This window comes from Centruroides vittatus, unplaced genomic scaffold (genome assembly GCF_030686945.1).
Source record: "Centruroides vittatus isolate TY-2023 unplaced genomic scaffold, ASM3068694v2 contig_2186, whole genome shotgun sequence".
NCBI lineage: Eukaryota > Metazoa > Arthropoda > Arachnida > Scorpiones > Buthidae > Centruroides > Centruroides vittatus.
Window position 1 is genome coordinate 36,978 of NW_027121365.1, and position 26,492 is coordinate 63,469.

Here is a 26,492-nt window from a genome sequence, read left to right on the forward strand (position 1 = left end):
TATAGTAAAAAGGCAATTCCTTTTGGCATTTTTCTTACATTTAAAGGCATTTCCTAGGTAGAAAATTAATAAATAATGATTTTACTGGCATAAAAATCCATTTAAAATAGTTTTCTCGTCATAATTATTAGCATTTTTAAAGGTTTAAAGGTGTAAACTTTCGCGTGGATTCGAATTCCTTCTGCCATTTTCATACTTATAAAACCAATTTTCAAAGTCTAAAATCTACTGCGGGATAATTTTAATCGTGTAAAAAAAAAGTAATTTTTATCCGTAATTAATTAAATTTTTTTATAGTTTTAGTGTATAATTTGATTTTTTTTTGAACGTAAAGTTTGCTTAATAATAATAATAACAATAAATTATGGTGAAGAATTAAGCAATTTACAGCATAATTAGTGCGTAAATCGGCAAGTAAAATGAACTTTTTTAAACCGTAAAAAACAGGAAAAAATTTAAATAAATAATTTTAAAAAGTGAATCTTGATTGAAATTTCAAATATGTAAACATCAAACATCACGTAAACATCATTTTTTCAAGTTAAAAATTCCTGTAGTAAATTATTCAAACGTGAAGAATTTTCATTAAAAAAAGAATAAAAAAATAAATAAATTAATAAATAATTTTTTGGAAAAATTTATGAAGTGAATTTTAATGAGGAATTTCATCGATATAACTTAATTTAATTTTAATTTTTTTTTTTTTACGTAATTACATTTAAACAATAATAATAATAATATATATATATATATATTAAGCTTATTCGTTATATTAGGGATCATTTACATCAATTTATCTCCTTTTTTTAAAGGTAGAATGTATATTTAGAGGGAAATTACCCGGCAGATTGGGGTTTTAATTATTGTTCGATACTTTCTGCTAATTTTTGCGGCTTGTAAGTTAGAGGAAAATAAAAAAATAAAAAAACAAATTCAATTACAGCATGGAGTAAAGGGTAATTTTCTATTAGGGAAAAAAGGGAGAGGGAGGGGGAAAGCTATCCCTCCATTTGGATAACTATTATTTGGTTTTGGCAACACTGTCATTTTTCTACGTGGCGCAAACGATGCGAATATGTAGTCACGTATACGCGTGATGAGCGACAGTCACGAAATATCATCCCTTCTGGGTTACATTCTACTCTTTTGGTCAACTTATAAGAGACAAACGGGTTTATTAAACTTAATGCGATCCGGACTTGCGTGTCGTCTCGCCATCCTGCTCCGATATGACCAGGTTAATGGCTTCCCTCCCAGCTAGGTACTCCCTATCGAAGAGGGGGTGTGCGTATGTATGCGTGTGCCTTTAAGATGTGTTTTACCCCGTCACGTGATGGCATCAACGTTTCAGCATAATTCCACCCCCCTAGTTAAATGGGTGGATAAGAACGGTAGCGTAACAATACGTAGAATTTTCAGGTAATTATTTAAGGCTCTCTCTCTCTCTGTGTGTGTGTGTGCGTGTATCTTCTAAAATTCTGTGTTTATTTATTTATTCTGGTGTGACGTCCCGTGTGAGGGCCCCTTACCAAGAAACGAAGCAGTGCCTCACCTTCGTCATTTTTCATAGCAATCGAGCCCCTCCTATCTTCTCTACACCACCTGCGTATCATCCTGTGTTGATGATAATCAAGTGGATTTTCATATATATATATATATATAGGATTTGCCTTGCCTCCCAACCGCGATAGATCGAATAGGGATAATTAATCTTGTAGCATATTACGAGACCTTTAAGCAGTGATTACTCTTATCCTGTTTTGGGAAACGGTTTAATGAAAATTTAAATTATGAGAGTTTGTGTTCATTTCGCTTCTACAAGTGTTTAAGATGGTAATTGTGCATGTAAACTAATTAATCTTTTCGAAATTTTTAATTTTCTATAAGTAATGGAATAATTAGCCACGTGTATAAGCATTCAGAAAGTGAAAACAAATGGTATAATATCATATAACAAGAATTAAGTACCTTATACATCATCAAAGATTGGAGAGTATCGTGTGTACTGGAGTGTAAGAGATGCCAAAGTACTATAAGGGGCTTAAAATGTGAATAGTATACTGTATAGATCGTGTATATAGTAGAGTATATCAGTAAAAGCATTATCATGCGTGCATAAACTTCATAGAGTCTTTTGTACACGCGTTGGACAAGTACTCAAACCATAAATTAATGTGAAATACTCTATGGAGACAGTCATCATTCTGATTTAGAGTTTACCTTCTCTCCCAACACGTATATCATTAAATCATTACTACGCGCCCTCTTGAACATCTTCCATGGTAGTGGAAGAAATGTAAACTCCTAAAGAGCACTTTAGAGTATTTATACAAGAGCATTATAAATCATCAAAAAAGATCGTCACGCATGCGTACGAACTTGATTGCATCTCTTGTATACCTCATTCGACTGGATTGATGGAATGAAGCAACGAAACACTTGGGCACTTGCCTCCCGTGAGGACTTTCTACGAGAAACTAGCCCCTACATACGTGTTACACACGTGAAGAAACCCGGAAAACTCCACACTCTTGGCGACTGAGTGTTCATTGGTTCTATTCACATCGAAATAACGCAAAAAAGTTTACATATCCATCTCCCTCGTATCGATAAAACCCATTAAAATCAAAATAATATCCTATAAAATTATGCTAACCACACAAGAGGGCCACACGGATCTATAAACAAGAGATGGATCATACATATAACGGCATTATAAGCATAATAATGCGGGTATTGATCGTCAGAAAGGAGCATAAAAGGTACAGAAAATTTAATTACATCAGGCCAAAAAATTTATGGTATCATATCACATTCAAACTTATTGTTTCGATTTATCATATCAATAAAGGGCCATAAATCAAGTGAAATATTCTTTAACTTAACCCAACTCTTTGCCATTGGAAAACTTCACTTTCAAGAGGTACTTTGCCAACAGCCACATCTCACTCGTAAAAACAACATGACGGTCCAAACGACACCCATTTGGTCTATGTGTGCCAACTCAACTCACTAATTTCCGAAAGCGATTCCCACTCCTAACAGATAACGAAGTATGACCGGAAACGAAACATTTACCAAAATAAAAAAATAAATGCCTATCATTCCCAATGGGTTCCTCCCAAAAATTTACATGAAACTCGTTTCTCTATTTTTATTGTTTCGCTAGAAAATTGTCGGTTATAAAAATTACAAAAAAAAGAAAAAAAATTACTACCTATTTTTCTTTAGTTCCTATAACAGACGATAGAGGGTAGGAGTATCGATTGGTTTGACTAGTATTTTTCTTCCATTCATTCAAGTATTTTTTTTTTTACTTTTTTGCTCAATTGCAATGAAATTTTTGCTTAAAATCACGTGATTTTATACGGTGATTAAAATGTATAATTTAATTCTTTAAATAATCAATTAAATTTAATAATAAATGCCATTAGAATCGCGTGAATTTTAAGGCAAAGTTTCATATTTTCCTTCACAAATTTCTGAGAAAATTAGTGTTTTTTTTAAATTGCAAATTACCTTAAAAAGTAAATTAATTACAATTAATAACATGAAAAAAAAATTCAAAAATTTTTTATGGGCTTAATTACAATCAAACGGTCACTGACATGAACGTAAAGTGTAGGTTACTATGTATGCATTTTTTAAAAAATTTCCTGAAAAATGGCCGCTGTTTACAGGTGGCCGTTGTAAGAGGTGGTAGTTACACATTTAATTACAATTTTTAAAATTAAATATCAATACTTTGTTAAGAAATTCTTAATTATTTTCGTTATCACAGCCGAACATTTAGTATCATCCACCTCCCAACAGCGGACATTTCTTAGGAAAAAAAAAAAAAAAAAAACATTTTTTCAACAAAACTGCATACAAATTAACCTCCAGACAACGTCCACTTTTTACGTCCTCAACAGTGGCCGTTATTGACAGGTTAAATCGATAATTACAAATTTCTATTAACTAATTAATTAATAAATTACACAACCCACATTTATATTAAAATTACAATTTTTTAAATATTTATTAGTAGCATCCACCTGCCAACAACGGCCACCTTTAAACTAGGGCCAGTTTTCCAGAAATTATTTAATTTTTTTAAACAAAAACGCATACAAATTAACCTCCGAACAACGTTCATTTTTGAAAACCTCGTTAGTGTCCGTTATTCGCAGGTTTTTTTAAAATCGATAATTATATATTTCTATAACTAATTAATTTATTTTTTAACCAGTTTTTATTTCAAATTAATAAAAAATAATAATAATTTAAATTGATAAAAATTCAAGTACTTGATATTAAGTAACCGACTAATCATTTTTTTGTAATTAATTACCTTCGGTGAAGCAAAAAAAAATATTGTTTTTTTGAAAATAATACATAAAAATTAATTTTTTCCGCATAAAAAATTAATTTACTTTATTAATATTTTTTTTAATTTAAAAAAAATCCCATTTTAATAACCTTCCCGATTAAAATTTATAGCAAAATAACGATAAAATTTACGAGCGAATGAGTAAAATTACCCCCAATAATACATATTTATTATTATTTTTTTGTATATTTTAATTATCATATCGAGAAATTTTCATGTTTTTTTTAAATTTTTTTAAATTTTTAAGCATTAATTCAGTAGAATAAGTTGCAGAGTTAATTAAATTTACGTAAAGATCTTTATCATAACTAAGCATTAACTAGCCCATCTAATAGGGGGGTTGGAGGTTTTTTCAGGGGAAAATGTAAAAAAAAATTGAGGTTTTTTTTATGTGTACGGTGACTTGAAAGCACCTGAATAATCTGGTATTTTTAGAAGGGTATTTTTTTATATTTTTCCTCGTAAGATACAAGTTTAAATGTACCATAGTTTGCTATATTCTTCCTCCCTGTGACATGGTTAAAAGTAATAGTTTTTCAGACATCAAAGGACCGTCTTATGTCTCAAATGAGTCATAAAATGTAGAAGGCTATTTTTATCACGGCTCTACTTCCAACATGGAATGGCACTAGTTCATATAAATAGTGATTTTGAACAATGACAATTTGATATGGCCATAAAATGGCTTCCTTTAAGTAAATTACATAGAGAGTTCTGAAGTTGAAACAATACGAGGAAGTTAATTGCGTAGTGTTATAATTTGAAAGGGTTTGAATAAGTAATAAGTTGATTTTTGTGTTTTAAATATTAGTAATTTTGTCTATCTCTTCAGTAGTACAAACTGGGAGTGGTAAGCGAATAACGTAACCATGGAACTATTAAATGTAACTATTTATTACATGTAACTAGGAGTGATAAGGGGTAATGTAACCAGGAAACCAGTAACTGAACCACGAATGGTGAGGAGGTAACGTGACCAGGGAACTAGTAGCTGTAACCAGGAATGATAAGGGGGTAGGGAGCATAACTAGGGAACCAGTAGCTGTAACCAGGAGTGATAAGGGGTAGGAGCATAACTAGGGAACCAGTAGCTGTAACCAGGAGTGATAAGGGGTAGGGAGCATAACTAAGAAACCAGTAGCTGTAACCAGGAGTGATAATGGGGTGAGGAGCATAACTAGGGAACCAGTAGCTGTAACCAGGAGTGATAAGAGGGTAGTAGCATAACTAGGGAACCAGTAGCTGTAACCAGGAGTGATAAGGGAGTAAGGAGCATAACTAGGGAACCAGTAGCTGTAACCAGGAGTGATAAGAGGGTAGTAGCATAACTAGGGAACCAGTAGCTGTAACCAGGAGTGATAAGAGAGTAGTAGCATAACTAGGGAACCAGTAGCTGTAACCAGGAGTGATAAGAGGGTAGTAGCATAACTAGGAAACCAGTAGCTGTAACCAGGAGTGATAAGAGGGTAGGGAGAGATAACTAGGAAACCAATAGCTGTAACCAGGAGTGATAAGGGGGTAGGGAGCATAACTAGGGAACCAGTAGCTGTAACCAGGAGTGATAAGGGAGTAAGGAGCATAACTAGGGAACCAGTAGCTGTAACCAGGAGTGATAAGAGGGTAGTAGCATAACTAGGGAACCAGTAGCTGTAACCAGGAGTGATAAGAGAGTAGTAGCATAACTAGGGAACCAGTAGCTGTAACCAGGAGTGATAAGAGGGTAGTAGCATAACTAGGAAACCAGTAGCTGTAACCAGGAGTGATAAGAGGGTAGGGAGAGAAACTAGGAAACCAATAGCTGTAACCAGGAGTGATAAGGGGGTAGGGAGCATAACTAGGGAACCAGTAGCTGTAACCAGGAGTGATAAGAGGGTAGGGAGAGTAACTAGAAAATCAGTAACTGTAACCAGGAGTGATAAGGGGGTAGGGAGAGTAACTAGGAAATCAGTAGCTGTAACCAGGAGTGATAAGGGGGTAAGGAGCATAACTAGGAAACCAGTAACTGTAACCGCTAGCATAACTAGGGAACTAGTAGCGTAACCACGGAGAGAAGAAAGAAATGGTAAGGGGCTAGAATAATTGAGCCCCTCTTACCTTTATAAATAAATTAAGAAAAAAAATTAAGTAGAGAAAAACGATTTGATGTGGCAACACAGTTACACACTATATCTGAAAGTTTATCTCTATCCACCGCGCAAGTGTCTACATCCACACAGGTACAGGGAGTGAATGTAGGTTTGCACGTTCTAATTCGGGCCCTCTATAGTATCGGTTCCAGTTACACTACTAGTAATGTTAATTAGTAGCAATTACGAGAGTGATCATTCACTTTTTTTAGATTTGCAATTGGTCTAGCGCTTATAAAATGATAAGCACATGATACTGACATTGATTATTAAGCTCAGTAGCACGAAGGGATGATGAATTAAGCATTAGAAGCTTCAAAAGTTGATAATTAATTACGTTTAACCATGACAAATCCTCACTGTTTTTGCTTTAAAAATGAGTGACAATCATTTGATTGAAGACTAAGTTGAGTAAATATATATGATACTGACGAGTTAAATATAGAAAACTCCCGTTAGTAAGAGTGTAATGAAGGTAAATCTTCTTCTTTTTTTTTTTTTTAACTGGTGTGGCATGTGTTTAATGATGATTAAAGCCTAGTAGCTTACCAGGATGATGAATTAAGCATAAGGAAATTAATTACAGAGAATGACGACAAATTTTCCATATTACAATCAAGTTCTTACATTCAGTATCACATGATATTGCTGAATTAAATATACAAAGTTTCCCAAAATAATTGGTGAAGATCGATGATGATAAACTGAATTTATTTATTTTAAAATCGACTTTTTTTATTCATGATTCTCATTAATGTCACAGGCACGTGATTTTAATCATAAAAAACGCAATTTTGAAGTCCAAATATATTGATTTACTATTTTATATTTAACTTATCAGCATAATATATTACTAAATTTGATTACGTGATTGTGATGATAGTAAATATAGCACGATTAAATTCAATAACACATTATATATTTAACTCTGCATTTGATGAAAAATTAATGATGATAAACCTCATAAATCCTTTATAGATGACAATCAATGATGATTTTATAATAATAAACCTTCAAAGATGTTGATTACTTATCATCTTTGAAGGTCTATCATCTTGAAATGCTGGCAGATTATGCAGCAGCAATTAGTGATCATAAATTACTGCAGTATCATAGGAAGAAGATGCGGTAATATGATAATTAATTATCATCTTACCACATCTTCCGACGCTTGTATTTTATTCACCATTCCCACGTGGTACTTGGCTTAGTCACAAACACAACTACCACGTGATTAACATACTGTACACGTGCCAAATCAACCGAAAAACCGAAAAAAGTGCAGATCGATCCTCACTAATCGCTGCTAATCATCATCTCATGGCAGCTTTCTATACTCATTATCATCATCATCACTTTATAAAGGTTTGCTGCTGTATTATATTTATAACCCATGGTGATAATTTTGGGGGTGAAATGCTAATTAAAATTAATTTAACGAAAAAAATTAAATTTAAATTCTTCTTACATATATTTTTTTTACCTTTCTAAGTAATTCACTGCAAGTATAGGTTTACTTGAGTATAAAATCTTTAAATACGGTGAACGAGGGAGGAGAAAAATTTTAAACGTCCCTATAGTTAAATATTAATTTAACCGTTCATCCGTTCGATCCACGTATAACTCACTTATTACATTTTCCCCAAAATGTCACGTGTGCCTGATATCACCATAGCAACATCTCTTAACCTCTATCTTTCTCTTAACCTTAGGGATTTTGCAGAGTAGCAGTTCATGACCCAGTAACTTAATGAAAATTTGATTTTTATAACCCAGTATCGACGTTGCTGCTTAAGGCTACGTTGTTCTTTCGGACATTTATTACGTTGCAATAAATCATGGATGTGTATGTACATGGATCTTTGAAAATGTTAATGGCTGTTACCCAGTGCAAGGAAATCTTCCACCTTTCATTTCAGTTTCTTCTTCCTCTTTTGCAACTTCTTCATTAATCTTCGTGACCATAATTATAAACTTTTAATTTTTAAAATGGGTTAAAATACCTGAAAATTTACTGAATTTAGCACCCTTTTTAATTAAATAATTATCATTTGTGCTTATAAAAGTGATGACAATAGCCATTTTTACTTTTTCTGTGTCATATATAACAGGAGAAATGTATGGCCATTGATCAAAACATCACCCTCCTCCAAAATTTTTACATTGTTTTTTGGACTCAATGAACCTTCAAAAACATCGAGAAATGCTGAAAATTCGGCGATTTTTCCCTGTATGTATGTGTATTTGTGTATGTGTGTGTGTGGGGGGAAGAGGTTTTGTTCCCCAATTTAAAGCTTAATAACTCCTGTGCCTTTTGTCGAAAATTCCTGAAATTTTGCATGGAGTTTTGCATATTAGGGGGTTTGCTTCTGATAAATTTTAGTGGTTAAAGGTCAAAGGAGTAAGGTGATAGTGGCGTCGGATTAATGAAGATCGAATAAGTCACGTTTTCTGCTTAGTTTTAAATTTCTGTACCTTTTTCTTCTGATGAAATATGTAAAGAAATTACTGCAAATTACTAAAAATAACAAGCAAAAATGGTAAGGATAGTCAGAAAATGATTTATTTTAATTACTTTAACGCACGGAAAGGAAGTAAATACGGTCAGAAATATGAAACTTTAATTACTTTCCCGCAATGAGTAGTGCTGAAAATGGTAAAGATAATTGGAAAATTGCAAATTATAATTACATTTTTACAAGAAATGGTTGCTAAAATAGTAGGATCAATCGAAAAAGTAGAATATTTTAATTACCTTTTTCACAAGAAATACTCTGAAGATGGTGCGCATAATCAGAAAACTGCGTAATTTAATCACTTTTTATGCAAAAAATAGCATCAAAAATGATAAATATAATTTAAAAAATGGTAAAATTTAATTATATTTTTACAAGAAATGGCAAGATCGATCCAAAAAGTGGCATATTTTAATTCCTTTTCTCATAAGAAATGGTGCGGATATACAAAAAATAGCATAATTTAATTACCATTTTTACAAGAAATAAACATACAAAATGCTAAATATATTTTAAAAAACGACAAATTTTAATTGTATTTTTACTAGAAATGATGCGATTAATTAAAAAGAAGCATATTTTAATTACTTTTCTCGCAATAAATGGTGCGGATAATCAAAATACGCACACTTCAATTATTACTTTTACGAGAAATACTATCAAAAATGGTAAATATAATTTTTAAAAAATGCTAAACTTTAATTATATTTTTACAAGAAATGGTAAGATTAATTAAAATATGCCATTTTTTCCATTACTTTTCTCTCAATGAATGGTTGAATCTAATAAAAAAAAATGGCACACATTAATTACGATTTTTACAAGAAATACCATTAAAAAAATGGTAAATTTTAATTACATTCTACGAGAAACAAGACTAAAAAGATGGTAAGGAGAATCAAAAAATGACTTATTTCCACTACTACAAACGAGGAACGAAATTTTCCTTACTTCACTTCACCCTATCACTCATAATTTATAGCTTCATCTAAATGAAATATATATATATTTATCAGATAATAAAATTCAATGGTAAAGGTGTGGAAAATATCTTCGATTTTTTAAAAATTTTATAAAAAGAAAAAGAAAAAAAAATCGCCTTAAATTTCAAACATGATTTTTCAGTAAAGTTTGGTAAATTTTATTGATCAATTTTCTGGTATTGGCGAATTTTCTTCTTTGTATATCCACTCCGTAAATTTGTTTTTAGTAGTTTTTGAGTATTTCTTCTTCTCTTCTAGAATTTCTTTGAGTACTTCTTCAAAGCTTTTTTACGTCATAAATTTCATTGAGAAGTTTTTCAGAGTACGTCTTTTTCCACTTCCTGAATCTCCTTCAAATACTTCCTGGTCATCTCTTGAATTCTTCAACAATCAATGATTCGAAAAATACCAAATTTTTGTGTTCTTTCTTTTGGGTTTTCTGCAATTTTTAATAAATATTCAAGAAGAATTCCGTGTGTTTATTTCTGAAATTTTTATGGGTTTTTTTTAATAAAATTTCGTTGGTAGATGGTATATTAGTTTGGTTGAGGGTATGTGAGTGCAGTTGGATGAAGGTCGCGTGTGTTGTTCTGGTTGGGTTAATTATAGTTATGTTAGATTGAGTTATAGATGAATTTACTTGTGTTAGGTAGTATTTGGTGAGGTGTAGTTTGGTTAGGTTAGGTTAGGTGAGATGTAGTTTGGTTAGGTTAGGTTAGGTGAGGTGTAGTTTGGTTACGTTAGGTTAGGTGAGATGTAGTTTGGTTAGGTTAGGTTAGGTGAGGTATAGTTTGATTGGCTTTAGTGTGATGTGATGGGATTAGTTTGGGTTTGATTGAATTGATTGAGGTGCATTTAAGAGTAAATTCTGTGAGGTGCATTTGGTTTGGATTCCGATGGATTGCATGAGGTGTAATTAAAATTGGCTTAGGTGAGGTATAGTGGGATTGGTTTGGGTTAGGTTGAACTGAGATGTAATTAGATTGGTTTGTGTTGGGTTAACTTAGGTTACGTTTGATGTAAGTTGATTATGTTAGGTTATAATAAAATAGGCTTGTTTTAGTTACCTTTAATTAATCGTATTTCATTTTTATGAAATTAGATTAGCTTCCGTTTAAATTAATTGTAATTACTGTTTTAATATTTGTGATTTTAATTGTTTCAAAACAATTATCTTACTTAAATTTTAATAAATTCTTTTTTCATTTTTCCGTTCTTAACTTTATTAACTCTTAAATAAATTTAAGAATTTAAAACATTTTATGAAAAAAACTTTTCAATTTTTATCAAACAGGAAATTGCACACAAGCTTTCAATTCGAATAATGCATTTTTTTTATTTTATTTTAAATTGTCCCGAATTTTATTGCTCAATTCTTACTTTATTGATTTAAAACTTTTCTATAAATAGAATAATAGCAATTTCTTTTGTATATATGTTATTTTTTTGTTTTAAGTTTCATTATTTAGTATTTTAAATTTATAAAAACATTTTTTCTGGTTGATGCGCTTTAACATCATTAATTTTACCAAGTAGATTATGCTGGTCTCCTTTACTTCCTGAATTTCATAGAAAATTTATCATTCTTGAACTTTTTGAATAGTTTTTCCAAGGAATTTTAAAGTTTTTAAGACAGTTTTCTATCAAGATTTACTACTTTACAACGTTTCATGCTGTTATATTCCGTCGTATGCCGCCATTTTTCCATTGTTACTATGTTTTTTCTTCCTTCTCATTTTTACTGATTATGCTTGTATAAAAAGTCTCATTATGTACAGGACGTCCTGTTTGTTGTTAGTTGGGTTGTAGGATACATTTTCAGGTGCATTAATGCATAACTATTTTGCTTGCTTAGATAAGCTACATCAGATATAGACATAATAGACCACCATAAATATCACTTGCACTGACAAGTTATTAATAATTCAGCATTATTTATTATGTTCCCACACTTAAGCCGGAAATAATAAGTGAAGCTACCAACTATCGAACGTATGACTCACAACAATAGCATTTTACTAAAGGTACAATGTTTAAAAAATGGCGAAGAGATAAGGAAGAAAAATAAATCTCTCTCTCTCTCTCTCATTTGACTCACTAAATTTTTAGCATCTTGGATAAATTGATGAGGGATGGAAGAGGAGAGGAAAAAATTATTATTATAATAAATTTTACGTTATTAAATATTCATATAAGTGCATTTTGGTGAATTCATTGTCATTAAACATCTGGTGAATTAATTAATTCAAGCTACATTTTGAATTTTCTTCGATTATATGCGTTGGGTTAAAGTAATGCACCGTGAAGTGCGCTTCTCCTCGCAACAGATTTGACTGACAGGAAAGCCAACCTGCATTTTTTCCCTCGTGTTTTCTGTATCAATTATCAATTTTTTTTAAACATCTTAGGAAAGGAAAACATCAGTAGAGTTGAGTTGAGCGTAAAATATATAAATTCAACAAATTTTTTCGTATTTTAACTCATTTTTTACTCGTTGAGCACCTTTTTTTAAAAGTCTCTTCTCCTTAATATCGGTCAATATTTGTATAGCATCTCCTAGAGTTTTGTGTTTAACTAGTTTAAAGTATGAAAAACATAATACTTTCTGGAATATTTACCTATAAATATTAAATAATTAGTGTTTTTAATGGAAATTTAATGAATAATTCGTAGAAATTAAGATGAGTTTCATGCTCGAAAGTACTTTCACCCTTAAGAAGAAATGTGATCCAATTAATCAATATTCATCATCCGAGCGAGATCATTTTGATTAAATTCAATTGGTTTCGCTTTCTTCTGCTCAACTTCATTCAACCAAACACTAAATCCCAAACCAGTAAAAACGTAAATGGTTAAGCAAAGAGAGTACAGAAAGAGAGAAAGAGGAAAACACTAAAGAATACAAAGAAAGAACTCCTGGTATGTCGTCATCAAACCCCCATTACAACACACTCGGATGCTCACCGAGATCTTTAATAAGCTTTAGATCTTTACAAATACTACTCGCATTCCCTATACCATGTTATAAAATTGAATTTTATCTGCCTGAAACTCGACTTGAGAAATTCACTTGGTAAAAACATCGGGATTTAACTCCTAGTTTCTTTATATATATATATATATATATATATTGCCGGGTAGAGTTCTTAAAATGCTGCAGGTGATAGTGACGAGTAGAGAATTTAATTCGAAAAGGATAAAGGTGAGAAGAGTTTTAAACGGATATTTTTGTTTAAATTTGGTGTTTTTTGTGTGTTTATTTTATAGTACAATGGTAGTATGAGAGTATTATAATAGTACAACACTACTACGATACCTTAGTTAAGTGACATTGTATCACACTCACTGATTAGTTACTTAATCTTTATAGTTGTTTACTGTATCACACGTACTGTTTAACCTACCATAACTTTACAGTTACTTTACTGTTTATCTGTTCAGTAACCTCACTGTTTACAGTTGTCTTACTGTATCACATTTATTATTTATTTTTACCATAGTTAAATCCCACTTACAGTATTCTTCAATGCTTGCCATTACAGTTTAAAAAATCGTTAGTGCTGCACACTTTCTGTCGATTCTTCTCTGCACATACCTCTATAGTAACAGTAGATTCAAAGTATATTTAAATGACCTAGCTGTATAATAGCACACTACGTTAACATAGTGCAGCTACTATAGTAGCATTGCTGTAATTTTATAGCTTATTATACAACGTTATTCAATTGAAGTGTTTAGTACTATAATGATAATTTTTTTAAATAGAAATTTGGATGTGATAAATTAATTGTGTAAATATGACGATAAATTTCATTGTTTCTTTAGTAGCTTTGTTACCATAACAGCACAGATGCAAAATCCTTGTACTTGCACCAATAAAATCGTTTATTTAAAAGTACTACACCTCACACGTGTTTACAGTTAGCTCAGTTAAGTGGTACTCTATCACACTTACCGTATACTTTAATGCAATGTTGTTACACTTACAAAAAAATAGTTACTGTCTACACATTTTCTGTCGACTCTTCGCTAAACGTATACTTCTACAATAGTTATAGAGTAGAAGTAAAATATCAAGTGTTATATTTGCATCATTTACAGCATAATCATATCAATACGTAACTAACTATACGATGTATACAGGATGTTTATGTGCAGCAATATAGATTATGCTGTATATTTAAGTGTAGAAAATAATGGTAACTATAATTACCATTCTGTTAGCCATTTTTGAGGATTGCAGCTGCATGATTTACTACTACAGTTACAATAATTCAATTTAATGGCATTCCTTCCGTTAGTATAAATATGGAAATTTATAACTGTAGTAGTAAATTCCCAATTGGTGAATTGGATGAATTAAGTATTAGGGAATGTATCTTTATTTTATCAAATCGAATCAAAGCAAAACTGTCTTTATGCAAAGTACAGCAAAGAGAATATGAAAGGCTCCATGCCAATGATGTATTCAAAGAATGTTCCTGTATAGATCAACGATACGGAAAATCGACAATCCACTTTAAAGACCCTTGGTACGTTCTAAGTTCTTGTTTGGGATAAGTTAGATCGTTAAGAGGCAAGTTGGAGATAGACACAAGTGATCCATCTTAAGTCTCGTTTTACAATTCCCTTGATGCAGTAAACGATGAGAGTGAAGCGTGCTGCATCTTCTACGTCTCTCTCTCTCTCTCTCTCTCACTCGCGATCCCCTATTTGGGAAGCAGGAAGCGAAAAAATTGCCAATTCCACCATTCTGAAATTATTATTTATCGTTATTGTTCCTATAATAGACCATAAATACGAAAAATGAATGCTTAATTGCCATTAAAATCACGTTAATGCTCTAACAATAAACGTGTCAGCGCGTAATGACTAGAACAATTATAGAAGTCACACGTTATATTAGTGTTGTAGTAACAAAAGTCGCTTACAGTAACAAGAAGTTACTGTTAAGTAACAAAGGCTATTACATACGTTACGTCACCGTATAAGTCACACTATAACATTTATAACATCACAGTACAACAAGAAATCACCCAATACATTACTGTTATAGTAACAAAAATCAGACAGTACAACACTGTTATAGGAACAGAAATGCCTCTTCGTAGTAACACAGGCTAACATAGAGCCCATATTGTTACTGTAATAATAACAAAAATCATTATTCAGTAACACATTATGTTATTGTTACGTTACAATAAGAAAACAACACTGAAATTACGTAATTCATTATAAAAGTCGTATATAATTTACTAAAACTGTTGTTATTGATACTACAGCTGCAATATTTGTGCTACTACAATATTATAGTACCGTTAATAAGTAGAATTAATTATTATTTCATTAATAAAAAGTAAATGAAATAATCTATACAACATGTTTATCATTGTTGCTGTAATAACATGCTTAAGAAGTTATGAATTATCTGTTTATAACAGTTCTACAGCAACTAAATTTGCTGTGTTATTATAGTAATAGTGAATAATAATAATAATAATAATAATAATAATAATATGCTTTAATTAATGGCAGGACTTTTATTACTAAAGTAGCATCACCATATTTAGACAAGCCTGGCGAATTTACCTTACTAATTGCATATTAATGTTGTCTACTATACTCCGTTTGTTACTAAAAATATTATTAAAAAATCGTAACGTGTGCTATTATAATAACAAAGACTTCCTGCGTTTAATGATGCAAAAATAACAAAGACCAAAAATAAACTCCGAATAAATAAAAACAGAGCCTTAGTTACTGCTCCATCTTAGCAACTCTTGTTACTACAATAGCATTTATTGCTATTATAGAAACTCACTTTTACTGTCTTTTTTAATAAATAAATAAATAAATCTGATAAAGTTTTGATAATTTAAGTAGTGTGGCTGTTCCTTTTTTCAACTGGGAACTCCTCAAAACGTTTTTATTGTTCGTGTGGTAGTGTTTTGGACAAGGCAATTGAAAGACGATAATAATGATGAGGACGAAAGCAGCTGCTGTAGACACTTCCAAAAGGGAGGCCTCTCCTAATATTTATACAGGAGGAGAGGGGGGAGGAAACGAAAGTGTGTTTAACACGATAAATACTACAGTAGCATCCAAATTTTTTATGTAAAATCTTCATCCCTCTCTTTCTTCCTTCTCCCTTAAGTTCTTCCGAACGAAAGGCGGATAACTTTCTTAAATGGCATTTTAGTGGTGCTTCTATGGTAATAAAATCCCCCCTAGAACTGTTGTAAAGTATATTGTTTCGGTACTGCATCTTGTCTTGTTTATAACTGACAATAACGATTGCGGTGATTTATATTGTTATTATAGCAGTGCTGCTGGGTTTATTTTCTACGGTATCGTTAATTACTATTGGATTTGGGCAACACTCTGAAAATTTAGCTAATTTATATCTAAAAAAGTATATTCATTCGCTACTATAGCAATAAAATTATACTGTTTTTACTATTGTGCTTGCTCTTAGTTTACACAGTCAAACTACTATATCCTTCTATTTAATATAAACAATTGAAAATAGTACTATCATCTTAAAATAAAAATGATGGAATATATCTACTGCTGCTGCTGTTACTGCCTGCTTCTGCTTCTTCTGTTGCTTCTACTATTACTAATACTATTACTGCTGACACTACTAATGTTTATATATTGAAATTACTCACAATTATTAACACTTTACACTAAAATTATACTACCAAAAGAACAATTCCTTCATACCACTTCTGTAGACTTGTTACTCTAAAGTAGCATGTAGAATAGCAAATATTTTTTTGAAAAATTTCGTAAATTTACAGTCTTTTCTAGAATTTCTATCCGTCCATCCTCTAAAATCCGGAGAGAAACAACGAATTTCCAAGATACTAGATATAGTGTGCCCACTAGTATGAAGTAATTATTATAGTCGTGGATCGTAAAGGTTGTTTTTATGGTCGTTTCGTTTTTGAAGCGAAAAGATGTGATGTCATGTGCGATTTTCGGAAAAGATTTAAATGATGCCATAAGGCAGCATTGTACCATTTTAGAAATATACAGTAAACCATTTGAACTCGTTTTATCGTTGGAGAAACACTTCAAACTATCTTTTTTACCCCTCTTTTTCCTTGATTTCATTCAACTTTCCATCATTTTTAATAGTTTCACTGGTCTATATTATTCTTTCTTTCTATATTTTCCTTACTTCTTTTCCCCCCTTTTTACGTTATAATTTAATATAACGCTACCTCATTAAACACTTAAACAGCACTTCTTAATTAGATTCTCACTTAATTTGTTCGTAAAATGTTTCATAATTTTTATACTCGTATAAAATACCATCTTATTAAACCTTAATTTTAAATACTTATATTTTATTAAGCTATTTCCCTATTTATATAAGGAAGGTATTTTGGCTGTTTTACAATCATAAACGCTTTAAAAATAGCCAAGTTTTAGCGTTAAACTTCTAAAAATTTTTAGTGTTGCTTTACAGAGGCTTGATGACTTAATCTTGTAATAACGCCATCATTATACGCTAAAATTGAATAGTAATTATCATTTTTTTCCTTGAAAATAATAATTTATTAGACCCTTAATCAGAATGAAAGTCTATAATTTGACTCGAAATATTGGACTTTTAAACAGCATAATATTCCTTATTTGTCACTTAATCAACACTACTTCATTTGAGTCATAAAAAATCATTATTTCTTAGGCTTTGAATCGTATAATTTGGCTCTTAAATAGTGTATTTTATTAAATATTTTAACAATATTGCAATTCAATTTGACCCTTTTTTAAATAAACACTGGAACAACACTTCCATCTGAAATTTGACCCATATACAGTGACATTTTATTAAATTCTGGATCAACACTTTTATTTACAATTTGACCCTTAAACGATGATATTTCAATCAAACGACACTTCTAGTTACAATTTGTCCCTTTATACAATGAATTTCATTAAACCCTCAAACGACACTTCCATTTATAATTTGACTCTTAATTAAAATACTAAGACCCCGAGACCTATAATACATCTAAAATTGGCTCAAAAATACCTTTAACAGTTCCTTTTACCGTTCTAAATCTTCCCAATCTCTTTATTCCACCATCTGCATCAGTTTTCCTGCATCCAATCTGGAGAATGCGAGTGCTATCTTGGTAACAAGATCAACTTGGTAAGTGTAGTTTTCGTTTTTCCAAAAAATCGATGAACTGTACACACACACGTACAAAAAATTTCAAAAAACACCAAAAGCCAAAAGGAGTATATATAGTATATATATATATATATAAAGAGAGGGATAGAAGAAAAGGGAGAGAGTGAGTAGCATCACATCCAAAAGTGTAATCTTCCATCTTCTTTACACCTGAGTAGAAAAATCTATTATTCAATACTTCAAGAGAAAAGAAACTGTCAAAGCAACAGGTCATGAGGATGCATTGGTTTACTTGACACATCTCCATTCAGTCAAACACCTGCGAGGCAGAAACCGAGATAGTCAAGAAGAAATATCTACCAACTGTCAGACGGGAGACAAATCGCTATTTGTAAATCTGCACGCACAAGCTGACCTTTGACCCCACCTGTCGATGTTCAACTATTCCCCACCATGATATATTAGACAGGTGCCCCCGGCCAACGGTACCGGTTCCACGTGCCCCTCCAAACATAAAAACTATCAAACTCTCCGAGGTTTTTTTTCCTTGACTTTCCTTGCTACTACAGTAATAAAAGCCTTCTTCTCTCTCCATTGTTAATGGGCTATTTATTAATTAGTGTAAGATAATTAAGTTTCCATTGATCTTAACTACTTTAGCAACAATTACATCTGTAACCACTAAGAGTGATAATAAGTAAGAAAATTGAGAACAGCTTCCGTAAATTGCAAGTAAAGTGGCAGTACAACTCAAACTGTTTGCATATAATTACAATAAACGACACTTAATTGTTATTATAGCAGCATAACCATACATTATATCAGTAACACCACTGATGCTACCACACTAAATTATCCTTGTATATTAATCAGGAAAAACAAAATACCGCATAACTACGATTGCTAATTTAATACCCTAGCAGCATTCCAATTACAGTGTATATTGTATTAACTATGCTGTATTAATTTGAATAACATAAACAATTCTTAATTAGGTGAATTGTTATTGTAACAACATTATTACTTTACTAAAACGTTGTTGTTTACAATAGAAGCAGCAGAAGCAACATGTGTTTGCAATAGAAGCAACATATGATAACAATTATTAATTTAAAACCCTAGTAACACTCTCTGATTTGAGTAAAGTAAACAATTTTTAATTACTGTAGCAGCATTATTGCTTTAGTAAAGCATTGTTGTTTACTAATAGAAGCAGTAGTAGTAACATATGATGGTAATTTAATACTCTAGCAGCATTGTTTCATTAAAGTAAACGGTTCTTAAATAGTTGTTACTGTAACAGCATTATTAAAACATAATTATTTTACTAATTAGAATCAGCAGAAGCAATTTAATACCCTAGCAGCATACCACACGCCCATTGCAGCAGATTTGTACGATTGAAACACATCTTTCACTTGTATTAATTTCATGTAAACAAGTGTTAATTAGTAGCATACCGGTAGGTGCTACTACAGTAACACGACATGTTAGTTCTATCCTAGGAAAGGAGATTTTAATTTTTTTTATTTACTCATTTATTTATTTCAGTCGGACAATTTGTTACTAAACCAGGTAATGATTGTCCTTGTCGGAAACAGTTACAGCAAGGTTAATTGTTTTTCTGTAAAGGAAGATAGTGGAAGAATTTCTTTAGATCAACAACAGGGCAGAAAATCTTTTCGTTAATTTAATGGGTAGCACAATGATACCTTTATAACGACAAAAATAGAATCAGAAAGTGAATTTTTCTGTTAAAAAAACAAATAAAAATTAAAAAAATTTTTTCACTTTACTTTGTATTTTCTTGTGTAAATTTTTATCTTTTTCTATTTTATTTTTGAATTTTATTTTGCAAATTTTTTTTAGGATTTTTCCTTGAGGTTTATTAAGTTAATAATAATTTTTATTTTAAAAAAATGCAAAATTTTAAAGCTAATTTTATTAACTTTTTTTAATTAAAATACACAAAATTTTGACTTTTTTTCATCTGAAATATTTTTTTATGATTTTAATTTGAGTGATTTCGGCTGTTCTTGTGTAATTAAAACCGAATTTCTGAAAAAATGCTAAATTTTTAGTCGAGTAAAATATCTTTTTTTTTTTTTTTTGCTATTTTTAAAATGAAAAATGGCAGGAAATTTAATTAAAACTTAAATTTTTATTTACTTCAAAAAAAATTAAATTTTAATTGAATTAATCTTTCAGAAAAACTTCATTTTTTTACCCATAAAAATGCAAAAAGTATTATCATTTTTAATAAAATCAAAATCATTCTTTTGCATTTTTTTAAGTATAAAAAAACGCAAATTCTGTTGGAAATTGCGATCGTATTCCAAATAAAAAATGACAATGTAATTACATTTTAAAACTTCTTTTTGTGTTAAAAACTCGAATAATTCAATTAAATTTTAATTTTTTTTTAATCTAAAGAAATAAAGAAATTTTCTAAAAAATACATTTTAAAAATAAAAAAGCGATCCAAAAATTCAAAAAATAAGTTTGAACGACGTAGAAAAATATTATAAAACGCAAAAAAGTATTTTTTTTTTTATGAAGAATGAAAACTGAATAGGAAATTAACTCATAATATACAGGGAAGAACTCGAATTAAATTTATAAAAAAAAGCAAAATAAAATTCCAATCAAATTTCAATTAAATTTCTTATTTATTTGTGAAAAACAAATAATTAAATTTCTAAAGTGTAGAAAATAGCAGAAGAGGGAAGGAAGGTTGAGGGTAGAAGATCCAAATTTTAATTAGGTGCATTGTGTTCCATTTTCGGTATGTTGGAAACTATCCAAAGTCAACAGAGTGCTGTAACGTGATGCACGAGGTGTCACTCTATGCATTCAACCCCCTAACTTTGCTTACTTGTCTAGTAACTTGATGCTTCTACTGCATTAATCCGCTCAACTTGGAAAAATTATCGCTCAAGGATTACACACGCTTCCTGTGATAGACTTCTCTACTTATTGCTGTAGCAGTATTATAACTAATACTCCATTTTAATGATAACCTTACTAATAGAAGCTCCTACAGTATTGATAAATACTACACTTCCTTGGTGCAGTTGTTGTAAACAGGTGCTGCTATGGCATTAAATATCAGCATTAAAAAGCCCTCTTCTTGTTGTTATACACAAGAAATTGTACAGTTTTGTATGTAATTTCGAGTATTATGGCAGAAAATGGTGCTGTTACATCTGCTTTAGTACTAGAGACATTACAATTGATTGTAAAACTTAAATAAACTCAACCTCTACTAGAATTTAATTCTGCGGTGCTGTGGTATTAATGCTGCTACAGTATTAAGCGCTCTTCAGTAACATCTATGTGACTATAATTATTATTTTTCTTTGTTGCTATAGTAGTATCATAGTTTATAATTACAGAAACGACATCGTAATTCGATTTGTTGTACTGTTAAAGCGACAGTAGGAGCTATTGCAGTCACATTCTTTCAGTAGAATTGACTAAACGTACATCTACTATAGTACTACAGTAAAAACTGTTCATTATTTTCATGCACGTGCTGCTACTATAAAATACACTTCTTTGTATTGTTGCTGCAGCATTCCAGTTACCACACTACAAACATAATTAAAATGCTCGAAAATGAATGCAAAGTTTATGATAAAAAAACTTAATATCTTAATGGCATTCGATGCTACTTAAACATAATATTTTGATTATTATAGTAGCACTAATTCTATTTGTGTATTCGCATCTAAAGCCGCAGATAACATGTTTAATATTGATAATGCTAACATAATAATAGCCTATCTGACATTGATTGGTTCCCTTTCTCGTCACTAGTGGTATTATCTATAATTACTGCAGCTGCATTAAAACTATATTAGTATCAGCACGTCTACGAATGCAATTTGCATCAGAATTTCTTGTGTACGATGCTCCATTATATCAATATAAGCTCCATTGTTACTTTAGTAACATTGTGTTAAGTTGCACAAATATGCATAATTGTTACTGTGGTAATCTTGGTGACGGCGATGGAAATAAAGTTAAGTGTACTGATTTAGTCACGATTAACTAACTGCTGTTATAGTAACAAAATTGGTGCTGCAAGTGGAGGACAGTTACGCAAGTTTTTACCACTAATATGCTTCGAAAATCATTACCCTATACGTTAATCAATAGTCATCACTTAGTACAACAGTAACAATACTAATATAGTAGTAAAATTTTCACATTAAAAAGTCCAGTTAATAGCGCCATTTCGGCACAATAACGTCAGCGTAACACAAGAGCGGGGTGTATGTTCTTGTTACTGTAACATCGTCACTGGAGTTATTATCGTCCTTGAATCACACGTGACTCGCAGCTGCTATCGTCTCATTCATCACGTAACCACCGTACTGGAGGGAAAAACAGCGAAAATCTCGTGTTACTGTAGTAGCACATTTATTGCTATAGCAGTTACGTACCCACGAGTTTGGTAAGAAAAGAAAAAAAAGTGGAAGGAGGAGGTGGCCCTGTTTTAGTCATAAGTCTTCGTCACAGCATTGACAAGGATTCACACCTTCTTGCACTTGCCACACATCTGCCACATCCGGTGTGCTGATGCTACCTCTTCTTCTGTTAATCCCCCCTGTCAACTGTCCAAACAAGATATTACCGGAAGATAAAACTATTTACATGTTTAAACAACATCCTTTACCACATATTGAGTTTGTTTGCTCAATAAACTTCCACCCTTTTACGGGGGGAGGAAAGGTTCCAAGATGAAGAATCACAACACCACGCCAGTTTATCTGTTAAACAAGCAATACAAGAGTCGAAGTCTATCTACATCCCACTCATTATCTTGTCACACTTGAGTAAATACGCGTTGGTGCTTTTATAGTAACATTCTTTACTGATTTGACAGCATACTTGCTTCATTACTGTACCATTTGTTACTGTAGCAGCATTACTGTTAAAATATTACTGTTACCGTCACAAACGCAACGTTACTTAAGTGTAAGCTTCTACAAATGTTGTATTGTTACTACAGTAGTAACGTTTTAAACAGAATTTCCATCGTTACTGCTATAGTAACGATACGATTTGAGTAGGGAGGAGAAACTACTTGCGCTTACTTTAAACCTGTAGTAGTAATTACAGAAATGCTTTCCTGTATGGCCGTAACAATGAAATCACTGCACGAGACAGTATCGCATCACGTGATCTACCTTGTTACTGTAATAGCATTTACCTTTTATTTCGCATGGCCAACAAATGGGACTAGATAGAAATCACGAGTGAAGTTATCAGTCGAGTAGAAATTTGTTGCCATAGAAGCATCAAGGCTCACGTGAGTGTGATAAAGGAGAACCCTCAACCCATCACAGATCGGGTGACCTTTAGCAAATGAGAAAAAGATAAATTGAGTCACGTGAACGAGGGAAATAAGGATTGTTGGGGTGGACAACTCCCTTACATTTCTGCATTATTTGACAAGTCGTGGGTGGTAAGAATTCGTGGCACACCTCTGCCAAGCGGGGGGAGGGTAGGGAGTGAAAAATAATTCTCCACTGCCCTCTCGTGGCGTACGGGTTGTTAGCGCTAGTTAACGTGTTTCCGTCACGCGACTTTTACGCAGCAACCCCCCTCTCCTCCGGCACGTGACCGGGTCGGATCGTTAGCGCGTGCCCGGTAATGAAGACACGTGAATGAAAGCGATGATTAGAGCATAAAAAAAGAATGGAGTTTAATGATCACCGCACTCTTCGCTTTACGTCATCAATCAAGTGACAGTAACACGCGTTTTATTGTCACCTGACCGCCGGGTCCCATCCGGCTTTTGTTGTTACTCATTTAGCTTAGATTTACGGTCGTTTAACGTCGTCGGTTACGTTCGTTTAATGCGCCCCGTCACGCGATCTTAACGGAACCGCGCGTCACGTGATCGGTCCCGTCGGCTCGCACGAGCGCCCTCCTCTTCAACTCGAAGCCTTCTAATATCACGTGACAGCCGATATCCGACTTTTCCATCGACGTCACGCGTAAGTTCGAGGTTAATTAACGCGAGAGGTAACTGATTGATGCTTAAACGCTCTCACACGTCACACTTTAAAAGGATGGAGAGGTCGCTTGTGTTTTTTTTATTTTTTTCGCTTCCTTCGTCCCCCCTCCGCTTCCTTCCTTGCACTCAACTTTCGAACTTAACAAGTAAAGTTTGTGTGTTGGCCTGATTGATCACCTGACCAATAACGCTTCACTTTCAACTTGGAGTGAATCCTTTACGTGGGGGGTTAGAACAGGAGAAAGTTTATCATTGTCGATAGAGAGCAGAAGCAATAATACTTTGTTACGTCGAATGCACTGTAACACCGTAGCTATTCATCTCTGACCATCTTTAAAGCTTTCACACTTTCTTTTTTTTCCATCCCCCTTCTTCTCTATTTTCTGATCCCTTCCACGATGTTTCCCCCCTCTCCTTTCTATTTTTTCTCACTTTCACTTTATTCTGACCACTTCTTTCTCTTTTGATGAACTGAAGTATCAAAACTTTCTTTGGACACACTTACTCCAGATCAATTTCCGCCCGTCACGTGATATCGGGCAAAGTTACATTTCGGTGTCACGTGAAGGGGCGAGCCGTGACGAAAGCGAGTCGCGTGACCGAACGCGTTTTGGCCCCTTTTCTGGATAAATTATTCGTGTTGTTAACGGTTGTGCCGGATTAACGACGGTCGCGTGAGGGGGTGAGTGAAGTCACGTAATTTAACGCTGCTTGATTGTGATAAATAATTTGAGATTTTTTAAAATATTCTTTTCTAAAATATATTTAAAGTATTTTGTTACGGATGATTTGAAAGATGTTAGTTAATGACGTCATGCGAGTGGGTAGTGATTATCTTACGTCGCGTGATTATGCTGTCTTAATACGTCAAATGCCAATAATTAATGTATTATTTGTACTTTCGTAGGGATCAATTGCCCGATTTTCCTACAGAGAAGCCAACCGGTAAGGGGTAATTTAAATCACGTGATTTATTTCCATCGTATTTTCCTGTAAATCTCTTGTCTTATCAACGATTACCTCGCGATTTGAGCGAATTCAGATTTGTGACGTCACACGACAAAGGCAGCTTCACGTGACTGGCATAAATTAGCGCAGTTTCTATCTCTTCATTTTCGTACCCGCGTGCGAGTCACGCGTATCGTTCACTGCCGTCGTCACGCGGTTCCAATAAGTTAAGCCAGAGTAGTCACGTGATCGAGAGGAGAGAATAAAGCGAATTACACGATCCCGTGTGTATTTCTCGCTTATTTCACGACCTGTAAACAGTTTTAGATAAAATTATAGTTTTAAGTGTCGAAAGATAAAAGCATTATCGGAGAGGGTGGATAAATTTTGCTATTTTCAGTAACGGCCGCTTAATCACGTGACAAGCAGGCCGATAACAGTCTATTGAGCGCTCCGCCCAAACTTGAAGAACGTGAGTCACGTGGCACAGGTTTAGGAGGGGGGAAGAAAGAAAGAAAAATAGAAAATGCTGTTCCATCAACGATAAAGAACTTGTTAGTAAAGTTCTGTTCACGTAGGCACTTTCTATAGAAGTAAGGTACAGTACTACTACAGTAACATTTGTGCTGTAATTAATTTACTGTACTTTTGCCCCACTATTCTATCGCCATACCTCAAATGTATACTTTAATATAAATGTAATAATCACCTAAAGGTTACTAATGTTACTGTAGTGATAATAAAAAGACAATAGAACGCTGATTCCCTCTAACACATAGTTATTTTACATAAACACACTGCATAAGAGTATCGCACATAGATAAACAAGCTGCAGTTTAGGGCCTCTAGCTTAAGGCCTCACATTTTTACGCGCATCATTATCTGGCGAAAACGAAGGGCCTCTTATGTGTTATAGCTTAAGGCCATACAAGTCTAACCCTGACGAGCATACATCTACGTAATTTACCGTAACCTGCTATTTGCGTAACAAATTAACGTTATATTATGAATAATATTATGATGTTACTATAATTATGTACTTAAGTTTCTATGCTGTATATAACGTTACCGCATTTATAGCATAAATATGTTAAATACAAGGATAATATATCGTTACTTATATTCTTTGTAGAGTTACTTACAGGCATTTGTAGGCATTTGAAAGCATTTATGTTGAGAAGCATCACTTTGTTTGTTGGCATAACTATGCCAGAATGTTTCATATGCTGCAACTATACTCGGCTGTACAACTAGACTAAGCTGTGCAGTTATACCCTTGTCAAAGAGAATAGCAGCACAAGTGATAAAATTGACATGAATAACAGGAAAATAAAGTATATAAACTACAAAACTTCACAACAATGACGATA

General features: G+C 32.5%; 1 protein-coding gene across 1 annotated transcript in view; it reads left to right on the top strand.

Moving 5' to 3' along the window:
* LOC136970800 (fibroblast growth factor receptor-like 1) overlaps positions 1–26,492 on the top strand; it is a 97,963-nt gene that overhangs the window by 1,044 nt on the left and 70,427 nt on the right. The window lies entirely within an intron of this gene.